The following is a 24,430-nucleotide window of genomic DNA, read 5'->3' on the forward strand; positions in this document are numbered from 1 at the left end:
AAAGCAAGAGAGTTTCAGGAAAAAAAAAAAACACCTACTTCTATTTCACCTACATATATTTCATTGACTACACTAAAGACTTTGACTGTGTAGATCACAACAAAATGTTGTAATTCCTCAAAGAGATAGAAGCACCAGATCATCTTACTAGTTTCCTAAGGAACCTATGTGGGTCAAAAAGCAACAGGTAAAACCAAACATGGAGCAACTGGTTCATTTAAGATTGGGAAAGGGGTATGATAAGACTGTGTATTGTCACCTTATTTATTTAACTTATATGCAGAGTATATCATACAAAATAACAGGCTGGGTGAATCAAAATTAAAATTAAGGTTACTTGGACAAATATTAGCAATCTTAGATATGCAGAAGATGCCTCTAATTAGAAGAAAGTGAAGAAAAATTAAGAAGCCTCTTGATGAGGACAACATAGGAGAGTGTAAAAGCTGACTTGAAACTTAGCATAAAAAAAAAACAAGCTCTTGGGGGGTAACAGGTCCTATCATTTCCTGCAAAGTAAAGGGTGAAGAAATTGAAGTAGTGTCAGGTTTTATATTCTTAGGTTCAAAGATGACTGCAGATGGCAACTATAGTCCTGAAATGAAAAGGTACTTGATCTTCAGAGGAAAGCTATGGAAAATCTGGATAGCATAGTAAAAAAAGCAGAGTCCACCTTGCCAACAAAGATGTGTACAGTCAAAGATACATTTTGTTTTTCAAGCAGCAATGTATGGCTGTGAGAGTTGGATTATAAGGATTGCTGAGAGCCACAGAACAGTCATGTTTGAATTGTGGCACTGTAGGAGACTTTTGAGAGTCTCTTGGAGAACAAAGAGATCAAATTGGTCAATACCTAAAGAAATCAATACAGATTATTCACTGGAAAGTCATATACTGAAGCTGAAGCTTAAATTTAGGCCACTTAAATGAAAAGACAGGATTCAGTGGAAAAGATCTTTATATTGGGAAAGATTGAATGCTGTTGTGAGTTAAAATTATTTGAGGGAGTTTGATGAAATTGTGGAGAGCAGTTTGGTATAGCACTGACAGTTATTTTTTCACGGGAGAGGTTTGGATAGGACTGGAAATAGGAGATTATAGCTCTTAATTCTTATACTATGGCTAAAATCCAAAACCCTTTACTAAAAGTTCTAAAAAACCCTACATCTAAGGATCTTCTTGCCTGGCCAAGTAGGCCTAACTAACCTACACTGACTATCTAAGATTAATTTCATTATTTATCTTACCTGAGCTAAATCAAAGTGCATTCATCTTCAAATAACCTCCTTAAAGTCAATTTCTCCAAGTTCAAATAGTGAAATTGCTTGTCACAGAGACACAGAGCATTCCCCTGCTCTCTCAAGTTCTGAGGAGAAAAGGCCTCAGAGTTAGACCTTTTTCCCTCAAACTGCTGAGAAGAAACCCCCTCTGAGATAGACTCCTTCTCAAATCTGTCTCTAAATTCCAACTCTCAACAATTAACTGCCAGATCTTTTTGACTCAGAGAGAATGACACAGAACCACTGCTCCCTAGGAAGTCAAGAGAGAAAGCAGTTCCTTTCTTAACTGACTCTCTTTTATAGTCACTCTCTTAAAGAGACAGGGGAAAAATCTGTCTGTTACTGTCTCTTAAAGAGACAAAGTGATATTAAGAAATTCCCTCTAACATAAAAATTCTGTTCTTAACGAGAGAATGAAAATAAAAAAACTCCTTATAACAAGGCAAAAGGAGAAGGGGATAGATAATGTCCTGTAAACAATAAATATGATCTTAAACAGTCTCTGGGAAATAGTGGATGATAGAAGAGTCTGACATGCTAGGTCCAGGGGGGTCATGAAGAATCAGAAAGGACTGAACGACTGAACACCAAAACCTACTATGGTTGTTTTGAGGATCAAAGTACATAATATTTGTAAAGAACTTTTCAAACCTTAAAATGTTTTGTATATGCTAGTAATGATGATGATGATGATGGTGGTGATGATGATGGTGATTACAGTGATAATGTACAAATGACACTGTCATTTCTCACTACCGTCCCAGGTTTTCACTTTAGCCTAATTTGGGTAAAGGAAGTCATACTCCTAATTGCAACGCACACAACTGATTCTATCCAGTTCTGGAGATCCTATGTATTTAGGGCTGAGTGGTTAATACTCAGGTAAATAGACAAAGCTTCTTATCAACATACCAATCTTAGGGTAAGCAAGCCTCAGGAAGTTTGAATATACCAATCATGACTAGGTCAGGAAAGTCCTACTACATAGAATTCCTACTACATAAAATACTACATAGAATACAGAGACTTTGACCTGGAGGTTTTAATCCTTCTATCTTCAAAATTTTTGCTGGGGTCCCCACACTTCTGAATGATGAGGTCTCCTACCCTTCCTTTGCAGGAAAAAAAAGTCCTAAGGGACCCATTTATGGATAGAAACACACTCTTTGGACATTTCCCACAATGCTTTAAGGGCACAATAGGCTTTACTGACTGGAGAGGATTCTAAATGTTATTTCTGGAATACAGATTTAAGATGGATAGAATAGAGGTTTCTCTGTAAATGCAGGAACTTTGGAGAGCAGAAGATCCTGACTTCCATGAACAGTGTGACAACAGCAAGAAATACAATTATTTATGTAGTTCTCATGTTACAGTTATCACCCCAATCCAGAAAGAGGATTCTCTTTCTTCTCCTTGGCTTATGCTTTGATTAAGGTTTTCATGGGTTAATAGGTTTGTCCAGGCAGTTTGGGTTTGATCACCTCAATTGTTCATGTACTTTTGGATCTTTAAAAGGTAATTCCTGAGAATCAGTGCATACTCCTTGCTTCAGGCTGCTGAGAGGATCTTAAAGGGCTTTAATGCTTTGTAAAGTTTCTTTCTTCATATTATGACATTCAGATGTGCTCAGATGGGAAGGAAAACTTTCAGTCAGTTATTAGATTCTCCTTCTGAAAAGAATCAAGAATACAAATCCAGATGCCCTGGAGCTAGCTTGGTCCGGTTATCGAAAACTGCTAATGTGCTTTAGATATAACCTTGTGTGTTTTGACCTTAAGAGAAATATATGTATGGTTTTCCATGACCATTTCTGCTGTCACTGATAATGGAAGACATTTGAACTATTGAAATTCTCATATAGCTTATCAAGGGGAGACACTTCAGATTGGGGGGTTTGAAAGGTTTCGAACACTGACTTCAAGAAAGAACTGGTTAAAGAAGTCCTCGAGCAAGTTTCTCAGGCTTCCCCTCTTCACTTTCAAAAGAAACCATTAGGAAATGGATGATTGATATTGCACAGTCACTGCTTTGCTCCATCATTCCTATCCTAGTTGACATTCTTTGCAGGACAGAATCTCTAATCATGTCCTCCTACAATGAAATTGCTTTTCTGCCAACAATTTCTCTGGTGTATGGCAGAAAGTATGATTTTACAGAAAGAATACTGAACTCTGGACACGAACTTTGTAACTATGGCCTTTCATAAACAATAATAGCCAAATAGTGCTTGTTATGTGCCTAGCATTTTACAATTATTATTTCTTTTGAGCCTCACAACAACATACCTACAAAATAGGTGCTATTATTATCCACATTTTAAAGAGGAGGAAATTGAGGCAAACAGAGATAAAGTGGCTTTCCCTGGGTCACATAGCTAATACTTGTAGGAGGTCAGATTTGAACTCAGAACTTCTTGATTCTAGGCTAAAGTATTCTGTTGTTGTTCAGCCATTTCAGTCATGTCTGGCTCTTCATGAACTGATTTGGGATTTCCTTAGGAAAGATACTGGAATGGTTTGCCACTTATTTCTCCAAAGCTTTTGACATTTGAGGAACTGAGGCTAACAGGGTTTAACTTGCCTAGGGTCACCCAGCTACAACAGAAGAGGACTGTGTAACTGTGTGACCCTGGATAAGTCACTTAACTCCAATTGCCTAGCCCATACATTCTTATACCTTGGAACCAATACTTAATATTGATTCTAAGATGGAAGGTAAAGGTTTTTGAATATACATATACAATGAAGTTAAATCCAATAATTTACCAAATGTATGTTTTTGCCAAGACCCTAGGCTAGGTGGAAGGGTTCCAGGAATGAAAATACAACAAACCCTGTCCTCAAGGAACTTACATGCTATGAGATCTATAGTACATTCTTATGTGTGTGTATACATATATATTCCCACATGTATATATGTAGATATATACATGCATGTGTGTATGTATGTATGTATATCCCCAAGTAAATTACTTGAGAAAATACTAACTGGCAAGAAGGTGACAGCAAATCCTTGAAGGAAGTCCAAGATTCTGAGAGGTATAGATAAGAAAAGGAGAATCCGACAATTTCATGAGATGTCTCCTATGAGTACAGAGATGCGGCAAATGGAAGCAAGTTGAGAAAACAGATGGTAGTCCATTTTGGCTGAACTTGGAGTTCATTTAAGAGGGATATCGTGAAATATAGTAAGTAGGGGTGAATGACCCTGTACCGAACTTAGATAACATCCTATCTTGGTATTGTGAGAAGGTGCTTAGAGATTTTACTTTTTCACAGTACTATCCAGAAGATCATCTGTCATGGGCTGTAGATAAGCAACTTTGCTCATTACTAGTATTTCCACTTGTTGGAATACCAGAAGAACTGTTTTCTGCTATATAATGAAACACATATACAAAACATAATTAATCAGAAATCTGTCTGTTCACAGATAAAGGAAACAAGCATGGTAAAAAATTAACTAGGTCTTCAGGGGAATTGTTTTAATCTTCTTGATTCTAAAGATAACGGATCTGTTTAATGAATTCTTTATGAACACCATTAACAGTCTTTATCTTTAGTGATTTAGAGTCCTTATCTGCTAAGGGTAAAGGCAAAGTCAAATGCTAAGGGAAATTAGACTGAAAAAAGTACATACAGATGAAGATTAAACCTTAAAGAAGCCAGGCTGACCATGTGCATGCTAGCCCAGATGCACACATTTTAAACTGAACATACAGAAAAAAATAAGATCTTAGTGTGTGGGAGAAGGGACTTTAAAAATCTGAATCTCTTGTTCAGGATAGTTATGACTGTCAGAGACTATAGTAGGAAGGTATGGGAATGTTTTAGTTAAGGACTGCATAGAAAAACACTTGAAAAAAATGTAATCCCAAAAGGATAAAAAAAAATCCTCCTAAACTTGAATTTATTAATTGTTTCCTACTCACTACTTTTTAAAGCTCAATGGCTGCAACCCTTAGTTGGAAACCACTTCTTTTAAAGGAAAATGCCTCCATAGCAGTGACTATTTTTATCCCCCTCCTGGGATCTCTTTCCATTTCTCCTAGGAGGACGTTTCTATTAATTTTCCCAAACAACTAACAAAGCACTTTCAAGATCAGTTATTTGGAATGCAACAAAAGAAACCCAATTCAGTCATTTGAAAAGCCCCACAACTAAGTGATATAATGCCTGCGGGATAAACACACAAATAAAACTTCAGAACATTTGACCTTTCTTTTACTGATGTATATTAAAAGCAATTATGTGGATTTGTATTTCTGGGCTGAAAAAAAAGAGGGGGAAATAAGTGGATGAAAACAAAACTCCCTGAATTTAGGATTAAAAAAAAATGTATTTTGCCATGCCTGATACCTGTCTTAGCTATCATGTTCTTGGTATGTGGTAGGGGTTTTTTATTCACATCTATTTAGAACTTGTGGTTTGCCAGAATGCTTTATAAAAGTTAATTCATTTGATCCTCACAATCACTCAATGAGGTAAGTGCTATTATTATCCCCATTTTGTAGACAAGGAAATAGAAATGGAGAGAGGTTAAATAATATATCCTGTTTATAAATATGTGAGGCAGAATTCAAATTCAGGACGTCCTGACTCCCAAGTCCAGCATTCTATCCCTTAAGTATCATCTGGCTGCCCAACAAGAGAATAGAGACTGAGGGCTGCTGTTGTTATATAGAAAAATCAAATGACTGCTTTGTCTTATTTAGGTAAGGGGTATTAGAAGGTATAGTTGATTTAAGTTTGTTCCACCATTATGTTCTGCCACCTTATCTAAAGGACAGTATGTAGGGTCAGAGTATATTCTTTTATTTTTATGAGTGTATTTTCAACTAATATTTACAGATAATGTGTTGTAGCTCATCCTAAGTTTTGAAATGGACCAATAAGATTATGAAGTGAAATCTTGACTTGCACATGAATTAGATTTAAGCAAGTCCAAGTCAGACAAAGTCATTAACCTCACTATGTTTTCCAGTCCATCCACGTCCAGTTGCAAGACAAATCAGGAAAACTGCTACTGGAAGAGATGCATTGGATGACCTTGGCATCTTCAAAGTCTGGCCAAGCTCTGAGCACTCCAGAATGCCAGCTTCAGCCCCCTTCAGGACCGCGGAACAAATTATTATTATCTTCCCATTCTACTGGGGGTAATTTTCACATGCTTAACTCAGCAATGGGTTTGCAGACTCTTGGTTACAATTTATCTAGATAGAGGGAATTGCTGGTAGAATTTGTATAGTGCCTTGCATTTTGGAAAATGCTATGCAAATATTTTCTCATTTTATCTTCACAATAGAACTGGGAAATTGGTGTTACATTTATCTCAACTTTACAGACAAAGAAACTGAGTGAGACAAGTTACACAACTTGCCCTGGTTCACACAACTAGTAAGTATCTATGCAGAGTGGAACTTCGGTCTTCCAACTCCAGGTCAGGAAGGGCTTTATCCACTGACTCACCTTTTGTCCTTCTTGGAACAGTTAGTCTTGTTTGATTCTTTGTTTGATCATATATTTTCTTGTTGTTGTTGTTGTTGTTGTGCTTCTATTTCTTTAATTCATTCAATGATTTTTTGTTTTCCCAATCACATGTAATAATAATTTTCAACATACGTTTTCCAAAATTGTAAGGTCCAAACCATCTCCTTTTGTCCCTTCCCTCCCTCCACTTGGAGATGGTGAGCAATTTGATGTGGGTCATACATGTATTATCATGGAAACATGTTTTTGTATTGGTCATTGTGATAAGAGCACATTTGTACCAAACCAAAACCCCCAATAAAGCTATACTTCTGATGTTAAAATTATGTTTTCATAATTCCTCAACTGCATGAAAACTGGGTCTACTGATGTAGTGCAATTTTCCTGTGTGTTCGGAATAAATAACATCACTTACGAATTCTGTTTTTAAAGAATCTTTTATTCATGTGAATTCTTTTTAAAGCCCTTCTCTTTGTGTAGTATTAGAAGTTAGAGCACTGCTTTGTCAGTATCAGACCTTGGGCTTTTCTTTCTCGCGATTACTGAGGAGGGGAATCTACACATTTAGTGAAGATGGGAAAACTGAATATTTCCAAAAGGAGAGGAATGCTGGAATCCTGGCCTTGAAGAAAACAATCAAGCAGTATAACAGAGGCAGCAGCATGATACATGAGTTTGGACTGAGGACTTAGGTCTCACTCTTTACTCTAAAGCTTTGTTATTCAGTCATGCCTGACTCTTTTTTTACCTGTTTGGGATTTTCTTGGCAAAGATACTGGAGTAGTGTGTCATTGCCTTCTCCAGATCATTTTATAGATGGGGAAACTGAGGCAGATAGGTGCTGGGAGTCACACAAATAAGGTCTAACACCAGATTTGATCTCAAGAAAATGAGCCTTCTTGACTCCAGACCTAGAGCTCTATCCATTGTGCCAGCCTAGCTGCCCTGCTCCATGAGTCATCTCCAAGTTACTGCCTGTATTACTCTGAGTAGGCTGCTCAAGCTGCTCAGTATTCCCAAGTCTCAGTTGTCCCATTGATAAAATAAAGGTGATGGTTCCCTCCTCCTCAATTCTTTTTTTAACCCTTACCTTCTGTCTTAGAATCAACACTGTTTTTGGATTATAAGGCAGAAGAGCAGTAAAGGACTAGGCAATGGGGGTTAAGTGACTTGCTCAGGGGCACTTAGCACTCCTAGTTCTCAATACTCTGGTCTTATGGACAATGCCCTTCCATCAGGGCAGCAGCCTAGGAACAACAAAAGAACACTGAATTGGGAGAGTGGGTTACTTTTGACTATAGTATAAATTGGATGTCTGACCAGAAGGGTCTCAGAGATTATGGCCGCTCTTCTGCCCAATGTACCTTAAAGGGAAGACCTATAGTGGGCAAGGATACTGGGGTGGTAACAAGGAACTAGATTTGCCAGCCTTCTTTTTCTTCCCCTCTGCTTCCCAGTGACACCCCTTCTTTCCTTGAAGATTTCTAGTCAATCTGTGCTGCCTGATTAACATTAGAGAGCTCCAAAAAAGTAAAATTGAAAATAAAGGCCTTTTGTTTTATGAATTAGAACTGATTACCAGAAAATTATGGCTTTTAACTTAAGGAATATTATAAACTCTAATCAAGGTTGGGAAGAAAATCAATTCTCCTTTTTGAAAGTCTTATCTTCCATCTTAGAATCAATACTGTGTATTGGCTCCAAGGCAGAGAAGTGCTAAGGGCTAGACAATGGGGATTAGATGACTTGCCCAGAGTCACATAGCTAGAAAATGTCTGAGATCATATTTGAACCCAGGACCTCCTGGGCTCTCAATCCACCAGGTCATCTCGCTGCTCTTAGCAAATCTTTTTCTGATTGGAGAAAGACTGTTACTCACTTTTCCATTTCAGTAAAGTGGAGAGACCTTGCTATGAAGGATTTTCCTTCTGTTTTTGCTTTTATCTCTGAAGTCTACAGCAGGGAAGTCAAAATAATTGCTAGCAGGAACTTTTAGTGTAAAGGCATGAATAATAAGGACAAATCAATGCTTAGCTTTTAATTAGTATAAGCAAGTAACTCAGTAAGAAGAGAAAGAATTCAGAAGGTGCTGAGAAAAAATGATTGCTCCATAAAGGACCTGTGATTCCAAGAGAAGTATTGAAGATAGGTTAAATGCTCCACTCAAGACTGTTGAAAATAGTGAAGAATTAGTGAGAAAGGTACCTGGCAATTCTTCAATGTTTCCAATTCTTAAGTCTTGCTCTACTGTCATCTTTATGTAGCAGAGCTGATCAGGGAAGTCAACATAATAATGATAAAGACAATGCTACCAAAATTCATTTGCAGTTTTCATGCTCTGTCAATCAAACTATCAAGGGATGCTTTATAGCCAATAAAATGGTAACAAAATTCATTTTAGAAACAAAATATCTTGATCACCAAGGGAAATAATGAAAAAGGTGAGGCTGAAAGGGGGAAAGCACTTTTAGACCTCGGACTGTTGTAAAACAGCAATCATAAGAACCATTTATCTTTGCTTAAAAGAAAAAGTAGATCAATGGAACAGAGGAGACAAGGGAGAGCCAGAAACAAGGAAACCCAACAACCTATTATTCAATAAACCTGAAAACATTAATTACTTAGGAAAGAATTCCCTATTCACAACAAAACAAGACAAAAACAAAAACAAAAACCAAGCTGAGAAAACTAGAAAGAAATTAGGTTCAGACCAACATCTTATGTCATAGTCTTCAATAAATTCAAAGGGGATACCTGACCTTAAACTGGACACTTAGTGATGCATTCTTTGACCACAGTAACTCACCTGTAACAACCCAATAGAGAAACAGAGCAGACAGACTTCCCTCACAACACTGAGACCTAGAGGGTTGCAGAGATCCAGATTACCCTGCACTACCTGATGTAACAATTAAAATTTAGGGGAGACAGAGGCAGGTAGAAATTAGTTTCTCTCTGCAAGGAGTATTATATTTTATGAGGTTTATTAAAGGTTGAGAATTTAAGAATATACAAGTAAGAAAAAACGCATGCCTAGGCCAGAGGCCTAGACAAGACCTCACTTACATTATGGAAAGAGCCACGTCTGCCCCAAAACGGAAGTCCCCAAAAGACCCAAAAAGCTTTGCCACCAGGTTAAATACCTTCTCGATCTCGGCCCAGGTGAGATTACAAAGCATTCTGGGGAAGTGGATCAAAGGCTTGTGGGAATTGAAGTCCTGGATTCCAGTCCATTTTTACACTGATACAGATCAACTAGAATACTACCAACTAGAAGCTTCGCCCTTTCCTCTTTCCACTCCATTGTCAACAAAAAGAGGTTCAACTAGGACTTCCCTGTCTGAATATTTTCTCTGTGATCAGAAAATGTCCATACTTTCATGCTTTCCAGTTGCAGGGACACTGGATCTCCAACTTTTGCTCAGTCATTTTCAGTTGTGTCTGGCTTTTCTTGACCCCATTTGGAGTTTTCTTGCCAAGATGCTGAAATGGTTTTTCATTTCCTTCTCCAGGTGATTTTACAGATGAAGAAACTGAGACAAACAGGGCTAAGTGTCATGCCCAGGGTCTTTAAACAGTTAGACTATGAGGCCAGATTTGAACTCAGGAAGATGAATCTTTTTAACTTGAGGCCTGACTCTGGAGTGCCACTTAGCTGCCCCACATAAGGAAATGTCTCCACTTCCCAGATTCCATTGCCTAGTCTCTCATCCCCATCCAAACACAATGAACAGCTAGATGTTCCTTGATGGTACTGGGAAACTAGATAGCTGGCCACATTGGTGCTCCAATGCTTTCCTGTCATATGAAGCTTATTGATGTTGAAGAAAACGAATTACCTGGCTGGCAAGGAAGAAGGTGAGATATGGGTAAAAGGGCCAAATGCATTTAAGAACTATTTGAAGGATCTGGCAAAAACTGTAGAAACTTGAGATAAAGATGGCAAGCAGTACACAGGATATATTGGGAAATGGTTAAATGTTGCCTTGAAGATCACTGACAGGAGAAAAAAAGCATAGATTCAAGTTGGCACAAGGGGAATACATTGCACTGAAAAAAACAGAAATAGGATTTGTACATGGGAAAAGCTCACAGGCATTCCTCATAGCCGTAGTAGCACCAGATGTGGAGATGTTCTGTCCCTGGGCCAAAAAGGAAGGGCTTCAGTGGGACCTATGAATACTTGTACAGAGGTAAGAATTTCAAAAATGGAATCTTAAAATACCTTGAGAGGCTTGCGAAGGAGGCCAGTCTAAAGTCATTTGAACAGGTCAAAGGTATTGCTCTCCACTTGGAATTATTTAGTGAGGAGAATGGTCTTGTGACTCCAGTGCTGAAGATGAAGAGACCAGAGCTCCAGAAATACTTCAGGTCACAGAAAGATGAACTCTATCCTACCATTAAGATTTTATCTTGAGGAAAATCGCTTAGAAAAAGAAACCACACAGCTCAAAAGAGACCTCCTTCTATTGCTGGCCTTCATATTGGTCATTTTGACTCCAGCAAACATAGGGAAGGAAACTGTTCAATGTTTTGACTTGTTTGGATGGACGGGGTTCTTGCCATAGGAATTCTGAAGGAAATAGAACACTGCCTTACTGTAGCCTTGTGTTACTCAGTATTTTGTGGTGATATACAATTTCCAAAATGAGCCTTAAATTGTAAAGGGCAACTGCATACCTCATAAGTTATTTGGGACTTTCTCAGCCAAAAAGGTGGGTTTTGACTTTTCTCTCCTGATCCTAACTGTAATATTTATTGGGAAAGGAAATAGGAAGATTGGAAAACAGGGAATAATGGGAGGTTTGTAGCAGGGTATGGAGGAGAGAGGGGAGAGAGGGTGTATTGCTTGGAGAGGCAAGGGAGGGAGATGCCCCCTGCTGAGAGGAAGCAGCAGGGGTCCGATAAGGCCTCTTTGTCCTGGAATGATTGAATTGAATTTCAGCTCCCTCTATGACCAGAAAAGATAGTCCACTTATCTGACTGCAAATTCAAATAATATAAAATTTAATAACCAGTTGGGATTGGAGTTTTTTTCTCAGCTTCAGACCTGAGGCCAGGCCCCAGAGGCTGGCGGAGGGTTCTCCCCCTCCCGTCTACTCTATATCAATCCAGTTTTGTCTTTTTAGAATCTTAGCAGTAGACAGAAAGCAAACAAGAACAGGTCTAACCTTCAGAAGCGACTGGGCCTGAATCTTCAGACTGAACCAAGAAGAGGCAGCACACCACACCAGACTGGGCTGAACAAGCTCCTCTCTCCTCCAACCCCAGAAAGCAAGTCCCACCCGGCAGGAAGGAAGTGCTAGTCACAAAACCCAACTGCCACTCCCAGTTGGCCCTTTCCCCCACAAACTGTCAGTCTTGTTTCCATTCCACAATCATTCCCTTTTTTTTGTTGTGACCTTCCCAAGGTCACATATTTATATTATAGTTACCAATTTACTAAATCTACTCTAAGGAATTCTAAGCAGGAAAATTTGGGCAAGGGTAGTTTTGGGGTTATACAATTAATTCAGTACAAAAAATGTTGAACAAAACTATTACAAGAAATTTGAATCTTAGTGCTAATACTACTTACTCTATGTTAACTAAAACGAATACCTTATTTACAGAAATTATTTAAATATAAAACAACAATACACATTGTTCCACATCATGATGTCAGTCAAATAGAAATATCTATTGCTTTCTATTTGCCCAAGACCTTATGGAATTAACTATATACATATTTACATTTTGTATAAATACAATTTCAGACACTTGTTTATATAAACAAGGTCTCTCAATATGTCAGTTTGTGATTTTGTGTTTTGTGTCTAATAGTGTTGTGTTGAATTAATACTTATCGAGTTTCTTCAGATTTCCACTTCTCATGTTGACTGATAGATCTCTTCTTCCATGTTATGTAGTGACGCATGCTATTTCCCTAATATGTGAAATTACTTTTGTTTTATTATTTCAATACACTCAGTCTTACACATAAGTCTCATTTTTGATCTGTCCTCTTCTTATATAAACACATTTACAAAGTTCAAAGTCTTAGCTGTCCATTTCAGCTTTTCCTCTTTGTTTCTTGTCTTTAGCATCTTTTCTTGATGTTTTTCCTCTGGGCTGGTTTAAAATCTTTTTCTCTGGGATGCTTTTCCTCTGGGTTGCTTTTCCTCTGGGTTGCTTTTCCTCTGGGATGCTTTTCCTCTGGATTGATTTTCCTCTGGGTTGGGAAATTGTCTCAAACATTATGTTTCACTATTATTTCTTTGTAGTGTACTTTTTATGTTAATCAGTTTTTGTTTTCATTTCTCAGCCCTATCTTTTGTCTAATTATCTTCTATGTCTATTACAGTGATGTTGAACTTTTTCTGGTTTCACATGGGAACAGTGAAACCATGAGTCTTTCCCTGCAACTTTTATAGCTGTTGGGGTAGTAAGCAATACTTCATGTGGTCTAGTCCATTTTATGTCTGTAGCCGATTTTCTATTGAAAATTTTTTTAAGTATACTATGTCTCCTGGTTTGATGTAGTGCAAATTGTAATCCAGGGGTACTGTTTGTTGTATTAAGCCGATTTCATGCAATTCTGCTATTCTTGTCTGTAAAGCTTGTGTATATTTTGTTAATTGACAGTCTCCACCTATCATGGCAATGTAAGCTGGTTTACAAGTCCTTCCTTGCCAAATTGTGTGTCCATATAGCATCTCAAATGGAGAGATGTGCAAATCTCCACTGGGTCGTGTTCTAAGATGGAACAGAACTAATGGCAGAATGTTCGTCCATTTTTAGTGTGTTTCTGCACAAAATTTTCCTATCAATGTTTTAATGTCTTTATTTAATCTTTCCACTTGCCCTGAACTTTGGGGATGATATGGTGTATGGTATGTTGCTTGTATTCCTAGATTTTTATAAATTTCATTTAATATTGACTGAGTAAAGTGACTTCCATGGTCTAAGTCCAATTTTGAGGGAATTCCAAATCTAGGTATGATTTCTTTTAATAGGATTTTGACCACAAATACTGCATTGTTCTTTTTGGCAGGAAAAACTTCTGGCCATCTAGTCAGTCTGTCTATGATGACAAGGCAATACTTAAACCTTTTGTCTTTTGGCATATTGATCAAATCTATCTGTATGCATTCAAATGGAGTATATGCTAAGGAAGGACCTGGCAGGAAGGAAGTGCTAGTCCCAAGACCCAACTGCCACTCCCATTTGGCCCCTTCCCCCACAACCTGTCAGTCTTGTTTCCTTTCCACATAACCAAGGAGCAAGGGCTACCCTGTTTCTGAGGAGTTAGAGGTCTGATACATTCTCTACTCCAAAGGGAACATAATACACTGGAGCAAAAGAATCCTCTTTAAAAATGACAAACACACACAGACAGGAGTGAAGTATACCATAATTCATCCAAACAATATAGCCCAACAAATCCCCTTTTCTCCCCCATCTTTGAATGAGAGTTGTGAAACTTTCTCTCCCTTTATGTCCTACCCTCTGGGTCACCCCAACCCAGAAAAAAAGAAATGGCTGAATTGTACTGTTTTAAGCTTAAGGTTCACTGTAAATCAGGACAAATACAACCAAGGAGAAAGAGGAATGCCCTACAGAATATGAATTCTAATGAATGCAAAGCAGAATACTACCAAAAGAGTGCTTTTCAGATCTGTATCCTTCCCATTCCTCCCTCCAGTCCTTCCACAGGTCATTAACAAATATGCCTTAGACAGTGAAGACAAGAATTTCAAGAATATGTATAGTATGAGAGCAGGATCATCCCAGTTCAGCTATGATAACCTCATAACTGTACACTTGATCTCTCTACTCTTTCTAGCCACTCTTTCTCTATAATGGCCAATGAGTTTTTTTAATTTTATTTAATTGATTAATTTAGAGCATTTTTCCAGAATTACAAAAATCACATTCTTTCCCCACTCCTCCCCCCAAACCCCTCCCACATCTGATGCACAATTCCACTGGGTTTTCCATGTGTCTTTGGTCAAGACTTATTTCCATTTTATTGATATTTGCACTAGGGTGATCATTTAGGGTTTATAACCCCAATCATTTCCCCATTGACACCTATGATCAAGCAGTTGTTTTTCTTCTGTGTTTCTACTCCCACAGATTTTCCTCTGAATGTGGATAGTGTTCTTTCTCATAAGTCCTTCAGAAATGTCCTGGATCATTGCATTGCTGCTAGTAGAGTAGTCTATTACATTCAATTGTACCATAGTGTATCAGTCTCAGTGTACAATGTTCTCCTGGTTCTGCTCCACTCACTCTGCATCAATTTCTGGAGGTTGTTCCAGTTCATATGGAATTCCTCCAGTTTATTTTTCCTTTTATCACAATAGTATTCCATCACCAGCATATACCACAATTTGTTCAGCCAATTCCCAATAGGAGGGCATTCCATCATTTTCCAAATTTTTGCCACCACAAAGAGTACAGCTATGAATATTGTTGTACATGTATTTTTCCTTATTATCTCTTTGGGATACAAACCCAGCAGTGCTATGGATTAAAGGGCAGATAGTCTTTTAGTGCCCTTTGGGCATAGTTCTAAATTGCCTTCCAGAATGGTTGGATCCATTCACAACTCCACCAGCAATACATTAATGTCCCAATTTTGCCACATCCCCTCCAACATTTATTACTTTTCTTTGCTGTCCTGTTAGTCAATATGCTAGGTGTGAGGTGGTACCTCAGAGTTGTTTTGATTTGTATTTCTCTGACTACAAGAGATTTAGAACTTTTTTCATGTTTTTATTGATAGTTTTGATTTCTTTATCTGAAAACTACCTACTCATGTCCTTGCCCATTTTTCAATTGGGGAATGGCTTGATTTTTTTTTCCTTTTAGTTTCTTTTTTTTTTACAATTTTATTTAATTAGATGATTTAGAATAATTTTCCATGGTTACAAGGCTCATGTTCCTTCCCTTCCCTCCTCCCACCCCCTTCCCATATTTGATGTGCAATTCCACTGGGTTTAACATGTGCCATAGATCAAGACCCATTTCCTTATTATTAATATTTGCACTAAGGTGATCTTTTAGAGTCTACTTTATCAGTCATAGCCCCAGTAACCCATGTGATCAAGCAGTTGTTTTTGTTCTTTGTTTCTACTCCCACAGTTCTTCCTCTGGATGTGGATAGTGTTCTTTCTCATAAGTCCTTCAGAAATGTCCTGGATCATTGTATTGCTGCTAGTAGAGTCTATTACATTCAATTGTACCACAGTGTATCAGTCTCTGTGTACAATGTTCTCCTGGTTGTGCTCCTTTCACTCTTCATCAGTTCCTAGAGGTCATTCCAGTTCACATGGAAATCCTCCAGTTTATTTTTCCTTTTATCACAATAGTATTCCATCACCAGCATATACCACAATTTGTTCAGCCAATTCCCAATAGGAGGGCATTCCATCATTTTCCAAATTTTTGCCACCACAAAGAGTACAGCTATGAATATTGTTGTACATGTATTTTTCCTTATTATCTCTTTGGGATACAAACCCAGCAGTGCTATGGATTAAAGGGCAGATAGTCTTTTAGTGCCCTTTGGGCATAGTTCTAAATTGCCTTCCAGAATGGTTGGATCCATTCACAACTCCACCAGCAATACATTAATGTCCCAATTTTGCCACATCCCCTCCAACATTTATTACTTTTCTTTGCTGTCCTGTTAGTCAATATGCTAGGTGTGAGGTGGTACCTCAGAGTTGTTTTGATTTGTATTTCTCTGACTACAAGAGATTTAGAACTTTTTTCATGTTTTTATTGATAGGTTTGATTTCTTTATCTGGAAATTGCTTATTCATGTCCCTTGCCCATTTATCAATTGGGGAATGGCTTGATTTTTTGTACAATTGATTTAGCTCTTTATAAATTTGAGTAATTAGACCTTTATTGGGTTTTTTGTTATAAATATTTTCCCCAATTTGTTGTTTTCCTTCTAATTTTAGTTGCATTGGTTTTGTTTGTACAAAAACCTTTTAATTTAATGTAATCTAAATGATTTATTTTACATTTTATAGCTTTTTCTTACTCTTGCTTGGTCTTAAAATATTTCCTTTCCCAAAGATCTGACAAGTAGACTATTTTGTCTTCACATAATTTACTTATAGTTTCATTCTTTATATTCAGGTCATTCACCCATTCTGAGTTTATCTTGGTGTAGGGTGTGTGATGTTGATCTAAAACTAATCTCTCCCACACTGTCTTCCAATTTTCCCAGCAGTTTTTAGCAAATAGTGAATTTTTTATCCCAAAAGCTGGGATCTTTGGGCTTGTCATAGATTGTCCTGCTGAGGTCACTTACCCCAAGTCTATTACACTGATCCTCATTTCTGTCTCTTAGCCAGTACCATATTGTTTTGATGACCACTGCTTTAGAGTACAGTTTGAGGTCTGGTACTGCTAGGCCATCTTCCTTTGTATTTTTTTCAATATTTCCCTTGATATTCTTGATTTTTTGTTCTTCCAAATGAACTTTGTTATAATGCCAATGAGTTTTTAATGGTTTTCATATCAGAATATCATTCCATGATTAATTATTTATTTGTTTCCCAGAATAAATTGGCTTATACTAAGCATATCACTTAGAAGACTAGAGTGAGCAGGTATATTTGAATATTTTTTGGTTGAAGTGAAGAGTAATAATGGACAGGAATCACAAGTCTAATCATGATTTCTATAAAATATATTCAACAAAACAGAACAAACACTAGCTCAGAGGGGAATATGTAAAACTGGGGCAGGAATGGGGGAGGAATCCATTTTTCCTCAGAGTAACTCCTGAGGGATTTTTATTCTAATTGAGGAAATTGGCAACATTTCAATTTATTTCAGGTTTTAGCTACCTTTGACTGAGTTAGTTTGTCATTTTAAATGTTTTTTTTTATACATATATATGTGATATACAATCACAAGAAGGTTTGTCATTATGATAACATTATTTGGTAGCCTAACTTCATAATATGCTCTCTTAATTACACAAATTTCTACATCAGTAATTTGTCACATTGGAGTTTTGGATGTTTTATTTCAATGTTCACTATTTCTTTATTTTATAAACTAAAACAGAAATTTCCAAAAAACAACAAAGGAAGTAAAAATAAATATTTTTGCATTTAAAAAAAATGCCCTCCTAATACCACATTCCAGCTCTACCGACTCTTTTCCCTGTGCCTTCTGGAATTTGTATTCCATAATTCAACAACTTTTTTTTCTTCTGCTTCTTGTATCTTCTGCATGTCATAGAGTCTAGCTGTCCAATCATTCTGCAGTACTGTACATTTCCCCCAGATCTGGTCACATCTCCTAATTCTCTCTGACACAGTGGTCTTGGATAAGGAATAGGAATACTCCTTGATCTTATAGTCATTTCCAAATTCTCTTTCCACTTCTATCACTTAGTGATGATTCTTTCTTTGGGGTTCACTCTATCCAGATTTATCATCTGGATTTTCTGCCTTGGAACCAATACTTAATATTGATTCTAAGACAGTAGATAAATGCCATTTATATACATATATATATATTTTTTTTAATTTAAAATGCTGTCTTAAAAGAGTGAGGGAGGGGGCAGCTGGGTAGCTCAGTGGATTGAGAGCCAGGCCTAGAGATGGGAGGTCCTAGGTTCAAATCTGGCCTCAGCCACTTCCTAGCTGTGTGACCCTGGGCAAGTCACTTGACCCCCATTGCCTAGCCCTTACCACTCTTCTGCCTTGGAGCCAATACACAGTATTGACTCCAAGACGGAAGGTAAGGGTTTAAAAAAAAAAAGAGTGAGGGAGACTTGGGAATGATTGTAAGAAGCAGAGAAGGAATTAGATAGCAAGAGCTGGAAGATTAGAGAGGAGAGATAATATGAGAGCACAGTGGATGGCTCTGTTTGCCTTTGTTTCCTCATCTGTAAAATGGAAATAATAATTGGTAGTATTGGGAATAATTAATGGGAATTATTATTTACTTATTATTATTATTTATTAATTTATAATTAATCATTAATTAGAAAATAATAATAAAATGAATAATAATTGGGAAGATAATAGCATCTATAGTTGTGATGATTGAATACAATAATAACTGTAAAACACTTAGTAGAGTGCCTGGCACATAGTAAATGCTCCATAAATGTTAGCTATCATTATTTTATGTACTTTATCTACTCTATGATCTTCACTCCTTCCCTCTGTGCCTCAGTACTTTCCCAGGTTATCAAAATCATTTCAGCTTTGCTTTCCTGTCTTCCAATTTTTTACCCTTTACTTGACTACAAAAGTTCTTTATTTTCCTTTATTCTAGAATCCTTTGTACTTACTCTTTGTCAAACCCAAAGCTGGATTTTTTTCTACTTCTTACACCCCTATTCACATAATATTGAATAAAGCTGGAGAAAACCATGAAACCGTGCTCACCAGAACTGCTTTGATTTTATATCAAATCTCAACTGGACTTTCACTGTAAGACAATCTTTCTATTTCTTCCTAATTTAGCCTCTATTCTATTTTTCCCAAAAGCTGTTCTAAAACTTCTCTCTGGAAACTTCTTATGTCATCCCTCTCGTGATCCATACAGATGAAAACCTTCCTCAAAATTCTTATAGAAAATAGAAATCATTGGGTGGTAACACTTTCTTCTTTCCTCTCTAATCATACAACTCTTTGTCATCATCCCAATTTTTTTTTATCTTCTATGCTCATTGATTGTCTGATGTAAAAATGAGCCAACTCCTTTCCTAGACCAACCTTTCTGCATAGAATTATCTTATAATGAATGATTTGGAGATAGACAGGACACTAAAATTTATCCAATCCAATCCCCTCATTTAATAGATGGAGAAACTGAAGCACAGAGGGGACTAGAAGGGACAGGACTGAGAAAGGAAAACTAAGTCAGGAAATGAAGAAGGGGACGTCTTAATAGAAGAGAATTCTCTAAAGTTAATAACTTTCTGAAAGTTCTCCAAGAGGAAGTCAAAACTATCTATTGAGATAGAAGACCAGATCGCCTAATCTCTAGGGTAGAGAACCGAATTTTCTTTTCTGCCTTTCTGAAATCATGCTTAGAACCCCAGAACTCCCTACTGTGTGTTTGAATCCAACTCCCACCATCTTCTGCAGTAGATTGCTCCTACTATTATCTCCCCTCCCTAATCTTCAGCTCTTGCTCTCTACTTATTCCTCCTCTACTTCTTATAAACATGCCCAAGTCTCCCTAACTCCTTTTAAAGATAGCCCTAACCTTCTGTCTTAGAATCAATACTAAGTATCATTTCTAAGGCAGAACATGAGTAAAGGTAAGGCAATTGGGATTAAGTGCCTTGCCCAGGGTAAAACAGCTAGGAAGTATTTGAGGCCAAGGAACCCCTCTTTCCAGGCCTGACTCTCTATCCATTGAACCACCTAGCTACTCATTCCTTTACTTTTAAAACTAAAAAAAATTTCACTTTAGTCCCTACCTCCCTCTCAACCTGCTAGATCTCTCTTTTTGTTATCAGATTAACTTGAAAAAATTTCCTACATTTTATGTTGCCTTCATGTCTTTTCCTCATTCTCTTCTAAACGTCTGTGATTTAATTTCTGATCTCATTATTCAACCGAAACTGCCCTTTCCTAAATTATCATTAATCTCTAAATTGACAAATCTCTTACTTTTTTCAAGTCTCATTTTTCCACACAGTTTGATTCAATTAACCATCCTCTCTTCTAATAATCTTACTACTCTCCAGGTTTTCTTGACATTTTCTTTCTTGGTTCTCCCCTCATCTCTTTCTATTCTTTCACCATCTCCACTGTATGCTCATCATCTATGCCATGCCCCCTAATTGTATGTGTTCCACAATATGTCCTTGGGGCCTCTTTTCTTTTCAAATGGTAGTGGAAACACAAGCAATAATTAAATGGGGATGAGTAAGGGTAGTGAGTAAAGAATTACAAAGGAGAACTGCAATAAATGATGTCATCAAAGATGACAGAATGAGACAAAAACAGGGAGACATATCTGTCCTAGAGATCTTGTTTGTTTGTTTGTTTTTTTCTCAGAGTGGAGAAGTAAGCAACAGGGAAATATCAAAGGTGTTTGCCACTGTTGTGAAAAATATTTAATGAAGAATCTAATTAGAATCTCCTAATCCTATTAGAATAGGTTCCTCTTATAGATGGTGAACTATTCCATTTGCTATTTTTTGCACACAATTTTGCACTGATTACATCAAGTTCAAGAATAATGTTGAACCTCCTAAATGAAATTCTCCCCATGAGACTCTTGCCAGAGAGTTTGGTTTAGTAATCCACACAGGAAAAACCAAGTGGATAAAAAGTCTGGTTTCCAAACATCTTTTAACATCAATATTGTTTGAGTGTTCCTATATGACTATGAATCTCAGTACACCAAAACTGAAAACTCAAATTTATAGGTCATCCAAAGGACAACAGATTAATGTATTGTTGGCTTTGACATGTTACCAATGACCAACTGTGTACAAGAAGCAGTATAAAAGATAAAATTAAAATTGTATATAACTGAAAGAAGAGATGGATATATCATGTGGGCTCAAGTGAAGAGATAATAGATGGAAAGCCCTCATGTAACAGTGGTACCTACATAATAGCAAAAGGTCACTAATGGATTAAAGGAATTCATGGAGGAGAATTTTTGGTAGGAGATAGGCAGTTATTCAAGATGAAAACGTTCTCAAACTGCAGTATTAAGAAGTTCTACAGAATATAAAGGTATGGGTAGGCTACAGTCTACTTTGGAGAAAGGTCCATTGAATAGTTGAAGTTTGTTAAATAACCATAGGGTTAAATAACCAATAGTAGGTATATTACTATCTGCCTACCTCTTTCAATTTATGGGTATATGAAATATGCCTGAGGTAACCATGGTTCTGCAACAAAACGACTTCCATATATGAGAACATTAAGATTTCTATTTGAAGTTTATTTGAAGTGTGGTTCCAGTTACTATATCGTCATATTGTCTAGTAAATTGGACCTATCCCTAATGTTCTGTCTCATGGAGGTTCCATCAACACTTGAAGGGCATACACTCCATCATCTGAAGTACACTTTAGTCAGGATTTGCCATCCCTTACTACAACATATTTAGAGGAAATTCTGCTCATGCTGTTTCTCAATTCTTCTCCCCATGAGCCTCATTGTCAAGTACTTTACTGACATTTTTCCATATAAAAATTCATCTAATCTAGTTTCTTATTAATGATCCTATAAACACAATTTCTTCAACACATTCATTTTCTTTTAAAAATACATTTTATTGATTTTTCTTGTTTTTATGAAACCTATCATTTCCCAATGTATAATTCCTTCCTTTTCTCTCCCTCCCAGAGAACCATTTCTTATATCAAAGAATAAAAACAGAAAAAAGAATAGTTTATCAAAACTCATCAGTTGACCAAAAAAGTCTCACAATATATTCAACATGGCACATTTTGCAAAGTGTGGAACATATTCTCAACAACTACAAAAAATGTTGATGGGTGTTAATGGGATATTTAGGAAAAGAGGGAAGGGTTTATACAAAGGGAGAAAATCACATTGAAATGAATGAGTTTATAAACAGAGAAGGGAGTGATGGGAAAAGAATAAGGGGAAAGGTTTGCATCTGAATATTTGCCCCAAGATATTCAACCCAAAAGAATTAATTTCTAAGCTTAATCCTTTTCTAAACTAAACTACACTAAAGATTACTAAGGATTGCTAATAAGTCCTAACAGAGCCCAGATTCTCACTTGGGGTCCTTTGGTGGGTGAGGTAGCAGGAATCCAAGTTATGGTGTCCTTACATGATACAGGCAAAGTAGAGATTCTCTGCCTCAGTCAGTCTGTCCACCAGGATGACTGGAGATTTCCTCTCAACCTCTTCTAGTTGATCCCCATAGGCAGGCTGTTTGATAGATGGTATGTTCAGAGGAGTCTCAGATCCACAGCTTCAGTCTTCACCTCCAGCTCCAGACTGATTGTTGGAAACCAGCTTAGAACTTTTACCCAGCCAGCTCATGGAGAATTCTAGACTGTCACTCAAACTCTTGCTACATGGGTAAAGAGATGAAACACACTCACTTTCAGTTTTAAATTTAAAAAATTTCACTGAACAAAAATCTATTTTCTCTTCTTCCTCCCTATTCTCTCTCCATTTATAAAAATACAAAACAATTTTCTCTTCAAAGGAAATTATGTCAAGCTGACATCTTACTTTTGAATTCAGCTTCATGAGCTCAAATCTAACCTCAGATACTGACTAGCTAGGCCACTCTGGGCAAATCACTTGACCTGGTTTGCCTCAATTTACTCATTTGTAAAATGAGCTGGAGAAGGAAGTGGCAGACCACTGGCATCTCTGACAAAAAAGCACAGTAGTAACATACAGAAAAATGCATAACTCAAAAATGCCTAGTATTGAACATCAGCTGGTACTGAATCTTTTAGCGATATTCAAAAGAGTTAATTATAGCACCTTACATTTAAATCAAACTGTAAGACTATTGACAAAGCACACATCCATGAACTCGTCGTGTAATTAAAATGCAAGAAGGTATCTGTCACTCATTCCAATATTGTCACATTAGATCTAAAAGCAAGAAGGCTCCAGAGGGTTCAAATCCAAGTGCTGATTTGCAGTTCAGACATCTTCAACCATACTGTTCCTATCAATTGATATTTTAAGCTCTTTGAGGACAAGGATTATTTAGTTTTAGATTTCCTGTTCCTTGAACCTAGCTAGCATTGTGCTTTGAATAAACTACACCCATAGTAAAGATTACGGAATTCAATTGAATCTCCTTTCAAAGATTCCTCAAAAGAAACTAGACAATTTAGATGGGTTCCATTATTTTCAGGTCACAGTGTCCACTATCCTTTCCACAATGCTTTGTACCAAGTTCTGGGATTCTGGAGTATGGCAAGGTAAAAAAGTCATGTAGAAAGAGGCTTAACAGCCTCAAATTATTTGAAAGTCATTCATCTAGTTAAAAGGAACTGGTGACAAGAAACAATAAAGAAATGGTGCATCAACCCCAAGCCCCTACACACAAGCATCCACACCCAAAACACACACATACACAAACACATTCACCAACACAGAATATCTACTAAAGAAACAAGGCCCAGAGGCATTAAATATAAATGAAGTGTAAACAACGTTAAACTTCAAGGATTAAAAAAGGTCAAGATCTGTCAAGGCAATATCAGCAAAGCAGAAGAAAGGCTGAAGGGTTGTCAAGCTCTGAAACAATCTATTAACATCAAGATCCCAATGAAAAACTAGACCAGCAGGCACATTTTCAGTCCTTCACAGTTTTCAGCATGGATTCACAGATGTGTACTGAGCTTGCTTAGATTTTGTGAAAAGATGGTGGTGGTGGTGGGGGGAGGGTTGAACTGCAAAAGATACAAGTACAATTCCAAGGATTTTACTGTTACCTGAAAATAGAAACTATAGAATTAAAAAGGAAGGAAGAAAGGAAGAGATAGAGAAAGAAAGGAAGGAGGAAGCATAGTTAAAAAAGAAAGGAATGAAGGGGGAAAGGAAGAAAAAAGTAAGAAAAAAGAAAATGAATAAAAGGAAATTATAACAGAAAGAAGAAAGTTAGAAAAAGAAATGAAGGAAGGAAGAGAAAGAAGGAAGAAAAAGACAAAAA

This window comes from Monodelphis domestica, chromosome 8 (genome assembly GCF_027887165.1).
Source record: "Monodelphis domestica isolate mMonDom1 chromosome 8, mMonDom1.pri, whole genome shotgun sequence".
Lineage (NCBI taxonomy): Eukaryota > Metazoa > Chordata > Mammalia > Didelphimorphia > Didelphidae > Monodelphis > Monodelphis domestica.